Source organism: Equus przewalskii, chromosome 4 (assembly GCF_037783145.1).
Source record: "Equus przewalskii isolate Varuska chromosome 4, EquPr2, whole genome shotgun sequence".
Lineage (NCBI taxonomy): Eukaryota > Metazoa > Chordata > Mammalia > Perissodactyla > Equidae > Equus > Equus przewalskii.
This window is the reverse complement of record NC_091834.1, coordinates 80,611,164-80,618,997: the sequence shown is the minus strand read 5'-3', so window position 1 is coordinate 80,618,997 and position 7,834 is coordinate 80,611,164.

Here is a 7,834-nt window from a genome sequence, read left to right as displayed (position 1 = left end):
AAGTGATAGAGATTCTCTAGAGATTAAAAAAGAAAATCCAACAAACAAAAAAATCCTCTTTATCTGAAAACATCCTTTTGCCTCACTCTTAAAAAATTATTCAGCAGGACACAGAACTCTAGACTGATAATTATTTTCTCTTAGCATTTTAAAGTTATTATTTATTCTTTATTTTCTACCCTTTCTTGTTGCCTTTGAGACTTCTGCTGCAATCCAAATACTGTCTCTATGTAGTTAATCTCTCCCACCACTTTCTTTCCTGATTATCTTCTCTCTCCTTGTTGTCTTTAAGATTTTTCTTGTTGCCTCTGGTGTCCAGCAGTTTCAACTAGATACGATAGGTATAAGTTTATTTTTATTTACCTGGGTTAAAAATTATTTTGTTTCTGGACTATAAGGATTCTTATTCTTCCTCAATCTGGAAGAACTTTTAACCATTATCATTTCAAATGTTGCCCCTCTCTTATTCCACTTCCATAACTCATGTTAAAATATATGTTGGATTTTCTCTTCTAGCTTCCATGTGGCTTAGTCTCTCTTTCATATGTTTAATCTTCATATCTCTCTGGGCTACATTCTGAGAAATTTCACCAGTTAATCAGTTCACCATTATATCTTCAGCTTTATTTGATCTACTGTTTGATCTTCTCGTTAATTATTTGTATTTCAAGAATCATAAAATTTTTTTTAATTTCCAGAAGTTTTAAGTGATGATTTTTCAAATCAGCCTGCTCTCTCCTCATACTGCCTAAGTCTTTCCTTATGGTTTCTATCCATGTATGACTATATTAAATATACTTATTTCATTTTCTGTTTCAGATTGTTCTATTCTTCTCCTTTTTATATTTGCTGTGTCTCAGATGGATCATTTCCTTGTGAATTTTTTGATATTTGATTGTGGTCTTAGCTTCCAAAGCAACTATCTACTCCATAGGCATTTTGTGCAGCATAGATTATGGAAATATCTCTTCAGAGTAGCTTTGCACTTATTTTTTTCAGGTCTATCACATGTAGCACTACCCCAGGAACAATTTTTTGAACATCTTTTTGAGATAGGTCACATACTATAAAATTCACTAACTGAAGTGTACAATTCAATGGCTTTAGTATATCCACAGAGGTCTGCAACCATCACCACAATATAAGTTTAGAAAATTTTATCATCCCAAAATAAAAGCCTGTACCCATTAGAAGTTACATCTCACCCTTTCCTTTTCCCCAAGTAGCCACTAATATATTTTCTGTCTCTATAGATTTTCCTATTCTGGATTATATTTTTTAAATGAATCATATGATACGTGGCCTTCTGTGACTGGCTTCTTTCACTGAACACAATGTTGTAAAGGTTGCATGTTGTATCACACACCAATAGTTTATTCTTTTTTATTGCCAACTAATATTCCATAGTATAGATATACCACATGTTCTTTATTCTTTCATTAATTGATGGACGTTTAAGTGGTTCTTACTTTTTGACTGTTTTGAGTATTTCTGTTATAACTATTCATGTACAAGTTTTTGTGTGGATATATGTTTTCATTTCTCTTTGAATATATACCCAGAAGTGGAATTACTAAACCATATGATAACTCTATGTTTAATATTGTAAAGAACTGCCTGCTTTCCATATTGTTTGCAGCATTTTTCATTCCACCCAGCATTGTGTGAGGGTCCCAATTTCTCCACATCTTATCAGCATTTGTTATGATCTATTTTTTTATTATAGCCATTCTGGTGAGTGTGAAGTGGTAGCTCATTATAATTTTGATCTGCACTTCTCTAATGGCTAATGATGTTAAGTATCTTTTTATTTGCTTGTTGGAATTTTGTATATCTTTTCTGGAGATATGTCTATTCAGATGGCTTGCCATTTTTTAATTGTATTGTTTGTCTTTTTATTATTGAGTTATAAGTGTTTGCATATTTTAGATACTAGTCCCTTATAGATAAATAATTTCCAAATGTTTTCTCCCATTCAGTGGGTTACCCTTTTACTTTCTTGATGGTATTATTTTCAGGAAAAAGTTTTAATTTTGATGTAGTCCAATTTACCTATTATTTTCCTTTTGTCACATGGGCTTTTGGTATCAAATCTAATAAAACATTTCCTAATCCAAGTTCATGAAAATTTACTTCTTTACTCTTATCTTTTCTTTTCGGAATTATATAGTTTTAGCTCTTACTTTTAGGTCTATGATCCACTTTGAGTTTATTTTTGTGTATGGTTTAAGGAATGGGGTCCAACTTCATTCTTTTACCTGTGGATATTCAGTTTTCCAGGTACATTTGGTGAAAAGACAATCATTGTTCATTGAATTGCCTTGGCACCTATGATGGTTAATTTTATATGTTAACTTGATTGGGCCATGATGCCCATATATTTGGTCAAACATTATTCTGGATTCTTCTTTGAAAGAGTTTTTTCTCGATTTTTTTGAATGAGATTAACATTGAAATTGGTGGACTTTTAATAAAGCAGATTACCCTCCATAATGTGGGTTGGCATCTTTGGATCAGTTGAAGGCCTTAATAGAAGAAAGGCTGATCTCCTCACCAGCAGGACAGAATTCTGTCAGCAGACTGCCTTTGGACTCTAACTGCAACTTTTTCCTGAGTCTCCAGCCTGTAGGCCTACCTTACAGATTTCAGATTTGCCAAGCCTCCACAACTGTTTGAATTAATTCCTTAAAATATCTCTCTCCACACATACATATATCTTATTGGTTCTGTTTCTCTAGAACCCTGAGTAATACAGCACCATCATCAAAAATCAATTGGCCTTTATTGTAAGGGTTTACTTTTGGACTTTCAATTCTACCCCTTCTACTCCATTTATCTATATGTCTATCCTTATAACCCAAGTACCCATTGTAACACTTATGTTTCTATTTCAGGACCACACATGCAAGAGTCACACATACAAACAAGTAATTTAGGATCAAGCTCAAGCCCATGCATGGTACACACTTTGTTTTGAACTTTTGTGGGTTATTTCAGTTTTCCACCCAGAGAACTGAGCAGACACACGATAACTTGATTCATATTAGCTGACTGGAAGCATTTGCATAGGCATTAAAACTCAAATCCTTGGGCATAGTAGCCCATCTCTGAATTTGATAATGACGTCCTAGATGTACAGCATCAACTTGTGTTCCTAATTGATCTTTCTCTTTATTTCTGTTTTTTTTTTTTTTTTGAGGAAGATTAGCCCTGAGCTAACTGCTGCCAATCCTACTCTTTTCACTGAGGAAGACTGGCCCTGAGCTAACATCCACACCCATCTTCCTCTACTTTATATGTGGGATGTCTACCACAGCATGGCGTGCCAAGTAGTGCCATCTCCACACCCAGGATCTGAACCGGCGAACCCTGGGCCGCCAAAGCAGAATGTGCACACTTAACTGCTGTGCCACTGGGCCGGCCCCTCTCTTTATTTTTAATAGTTTAAGATTTTCATTTGTTCATTGCATATATATATATATATATATATATATATATATATATATACATGTCACTTTGAGTTACAATTTATCCATATTTTCTAAGTATTTATGAGGGTAGAGATATTTGGGTTACAATCTTTGCTAGAAGCAGGATTCAAATACACTGATTGTTTTGTTTGACAAACTCAAAGATCTGCATTAAAAATTCAAGTACAGTTGAAAAAGTTCAAATAAGGAATATATTCTCCTGTGGAAACAAAAGTATGATTACTCTAAATTCTATTAGTATGAATACTCACATTCTTTATATATTGAATGTACAAAGCTATTGTCAAGATTAAATGTGATAGTCTAAGCAAGGATATTAGTAATCAGGAAAAGCCAGTAACCCATTAATAAGTGGAATTTAAAAATGAATAGTTATATTAATTTTGTCATTATTATTCAGTTATACATAGGATTAAATGTGTGTATGATTTACCTTGGGAGTTACTTAACACTCAATATTTCTTTTTCCATAGGAAAAAATGCATTCCAAGTTCTAAATAACCTATCTACAAATGAATTTTGAAATACAAAAAAATTGCCATTCTATATTATATATAAGGCTCTGTTTACTTGAAGGCAAAACCATTTAGTCAAATATAAAGGCAGGTTATGTCACAGTGAAGCATGCAATTCCAAATGCTCTCCCTCACTGACAACAATGAAACATTCATGGAAATGCTTGATTTGAATAATTGATTTTTAAGGTCTCAGAAGAAAGTTTCCAGAGAAAATTTTAACTATTTTACTGTGAAAATAATCAGCTCTGGGAAACTTCCCAACTTCAATGATTAGTGCATCAAAATGATGCAACAAACCACAATAATCTTCACAACAATCACCTTTAACTCTTGAGATGGGCCATTCAGCTTCCATTTTCTAATGAAGAGGCAATAAAAGAAACACAATTCTAATATTTTCATTTTTAAGCTCACAGTGATGATCATGTTATTTTAAAAGTTCATCGTGAAATATATTTTTCAACTAAAATTTTAAACATTTACAATTTTTCATGTCAAAATGTCTTTGTATCTTGGAAGGTTTTCCAGTGTTATATGCTGTCAAATACATTTTTTAAGAAAAAATGTTGCTGAGGAACATTATCCCTGAGCTAAGATCTGTGCCAATCTTCCTCTATTTTATACATGGCTAGCTGCCACAGCACAGTTGGCGAGTGGTATGGGTTTGCACCTGGGATCTGAACTGGCCAACCCCGGCCACTGAAGTGGAGCACACTGAACTTAACCACTAAGGCCATGGGGCTGACCCCTCAAATACACTTTGAGAAGCAATAAATCAGTATTTTAATACCAAAATTGATTCTTTCCAAATAAATGTTTCAACAAAACATTTATTACAAATCAGAAGTTTTCTTACAAAACATGAATAATTTGATACAGCCCAAAAATATCTTCTAACCATACAGCTTGGATTACCTTCATCTTACCTAGTTAGAGAACTAGTGAGTTTGGTAGCCATATTAAATGTCTATGAGGTTTATTCAGGAAAGAAGACAAGCAAAATCCAAGATAAATAATGTGTTTAGCATGTATGAGTTTATAGATATGGTTTACTTCATCAATTAGAATGATTACTAAGCCACATACCTCATAACTGTATATACCATATTGTATAACCATAATTTTTCTTAGTTTCAACACAAAGGTTTTACAGGAGCAGATGGATATGTCTACAGAATGTAAAATGTTTAATTTTATATAACATGCTAAAATCATTTCATATATTTTTTAACCTGTGTTTTAGGTGAAAATTGATCTAATTTAAGCATCATTCCAGTTTATTAAAATAGATAGTTGGCTTTGCATAATTCTATAGGTTTGATATTGTAGAATGAAGCTTTAAACAAATGCTTTCTCAACAAAATTAACAACTGACATAGTCTGCCCTAGCTGTGCGAGCTTATTTCACAGAGAATTGCTTTGCTCTGTTGCATTTCCCAATTGATGTCAATCTGATTTTCTCATAATTTAATCTTTAAAAATCTTTACAGGTGATGTTTTTATTATTATGTTAATTATCTTCTAAAGAACATTTATTTCCATGTGGAAATAGTCTACTCATTTTCACATTTAGGTGAAAGTGTTAAGATTTTTATTTTTAGCATATCTGTTTCTGTAGTTCATTTACTTTTATATAATCTATTATTTAAGTTTCCTTTGATTTGTTTAATGTCAGATAACAATGGTGCCATAAAGTAAATATAAGGGCTTTTCATTAAAGATATATGAGATACAATAGTGTCTCGATTAGTTATTGATAAACAAAAAATGTCTTTTTCCCCAAAACAACAGGAATAAAAACTTCACTATATTTATCTGAGAACTTTTCTGTTAAGATAAGGGAAATGGTATGATTGCCCTGCATTTCTCATATCTGAGAGGTGAAAATTCAAAGTTGAATTTCTGGCCCATCCCCATAAAGTTTTTGAAAATGTTGACAATTTCCTAGATATCAAGAATTATAAATTACTTCTAAAATAATTCTTAAATATTTTGGAATAAATTAGCATAATTGGAGGAATAATTTCAAGTACAAATACACTGTATAAGTTTTTGTCACTGCTTATATTTAAATTTTCTATAGAGATTCTCATTGGTGTTATAGTTTACCTAGCAGTTTTTCCGTAGAAAACTGTGTGTTCATAGAAAGATTCTGAAGATCAATCTGAGATAATGTCTGAACACAAGAATTGAGAGTAAATACGATTCTGTTTTCATTTAAAAATAGTTTCAGGGGCTGGCCTGGTGGCATAGTGGTTAAGTTTGTGCCCTCCGCTTCTGTGGCCTGGCGTTTGCTGGTTCTGATCCTGGCTGCAGACCTACGCAGTGCTTATCAATCTATGCTGTGACAGGGGTATAATATGCAAAATAGAGGAAGATGGGCACAGACGTTAGCTCAGGGCCAATCTTCCTCAGCAAAAAGAGGAGGATTGGTGGCGGATGTTAGCTCAGGGCTAATCTTCCTCAAAAAAGAAAAATCTTCACGTTTTTGAATTAGTTGAAATTCCACATGAGCTCTGTTATGAACAACAAACTGTGAGGGCATTCTCTTCTCACTGTAGATTTTGCTATGTTTTCACAATCTAAGGTTCCAGCTACCAAATCTAAAAACAGTAGCCTCTCCGGTTGCAAAGATAGCCTTCATGCTATAAATCAATGCACTAGCTTCTTGTAACCCGCTACGAAGCCAGACAGCCTGGAACAGTGTAACACTGAGAGGTGTGAATTTCCTCTATTTATCTTAATGAAGTGTTAACTTCAAAATATTTAAGTGCTTGCAGTTTTATTTCAGAATAAAATGCTCAGACCCAGTGATGGAAACTTACTTAAATCACTTTTCACTTCTCAATGTCTTTCTTAGGTTCTGCTCTTTAACCACTATTGTAAAAAGGAAAAGTTCTCCAAAACTAATGAAAATAATTGGTAAAATAAATTTCTGAGCATAAACACGAAAAGCGTTTTACTATAATGCCAAAGATTTTATCAATAATAGCACTGAATTCATCTCTCGTAATTAGATGTGATGTTACTACAGTTATCCATTGGCATAGAATAGGAATTGAGCTTGGTTATAAAGCACTGAGTCTGGAGTAAGATTTTCTAGATGGAGTTCTGGGCTCTGCTATTTACCATCTAAGACTTTTTTGGGGTAAATTATGTAACCAGTTTAGTCATGTTCCTCAGTTTAGTCATCTGTAAATGGAATGATAATGTTATTTCCCCATAAAGCTGTGATGAAGGTTAACTGGGTTGATATTTCTATTTAGAACAGTGCCTGGCATATATAAATGCTATATGTGAATTCAAGAAGTACTTGATCTAATAATGTATTACCATAACATGTTTTGAATAACAAGCATTTTCAATTTTATGATGTTTGCTCTTTCTGGATATTGGATTGTTCTGGATATAAGCAACACAAGTCAATCTCTCACCAAGAAGAAAATAAAAGACTTAGTAAATTTGTTAATAACCCAGAATTGAGAGTACAGTTAATAGTCTGGACAGCACACTGGCATTCAAAAACACCTGTTAGAAAAAATGAGCTGATTCTAGCCAGAAAATATTGTATGAGGAAATATAAAGTTCTATGTTTAGATTTTTTAAATACCACGTTCAGTCTTGTGTCTACACAAAATAACCGATAGCCATTCTATAGATAAGAGAGATAAGGTGACTTTTACTTGAACCAAGCGGAGGATTATAACCTGGGAAGGCAGGTAAAGGAAAGAACGCATTCCAGAGAAGCATGGTTTTCAGTACCGTCTTCTACCTTTTTAGAATAGAGAACACCCAGGATACATATTCACCAAAGTTTCAAAGAGG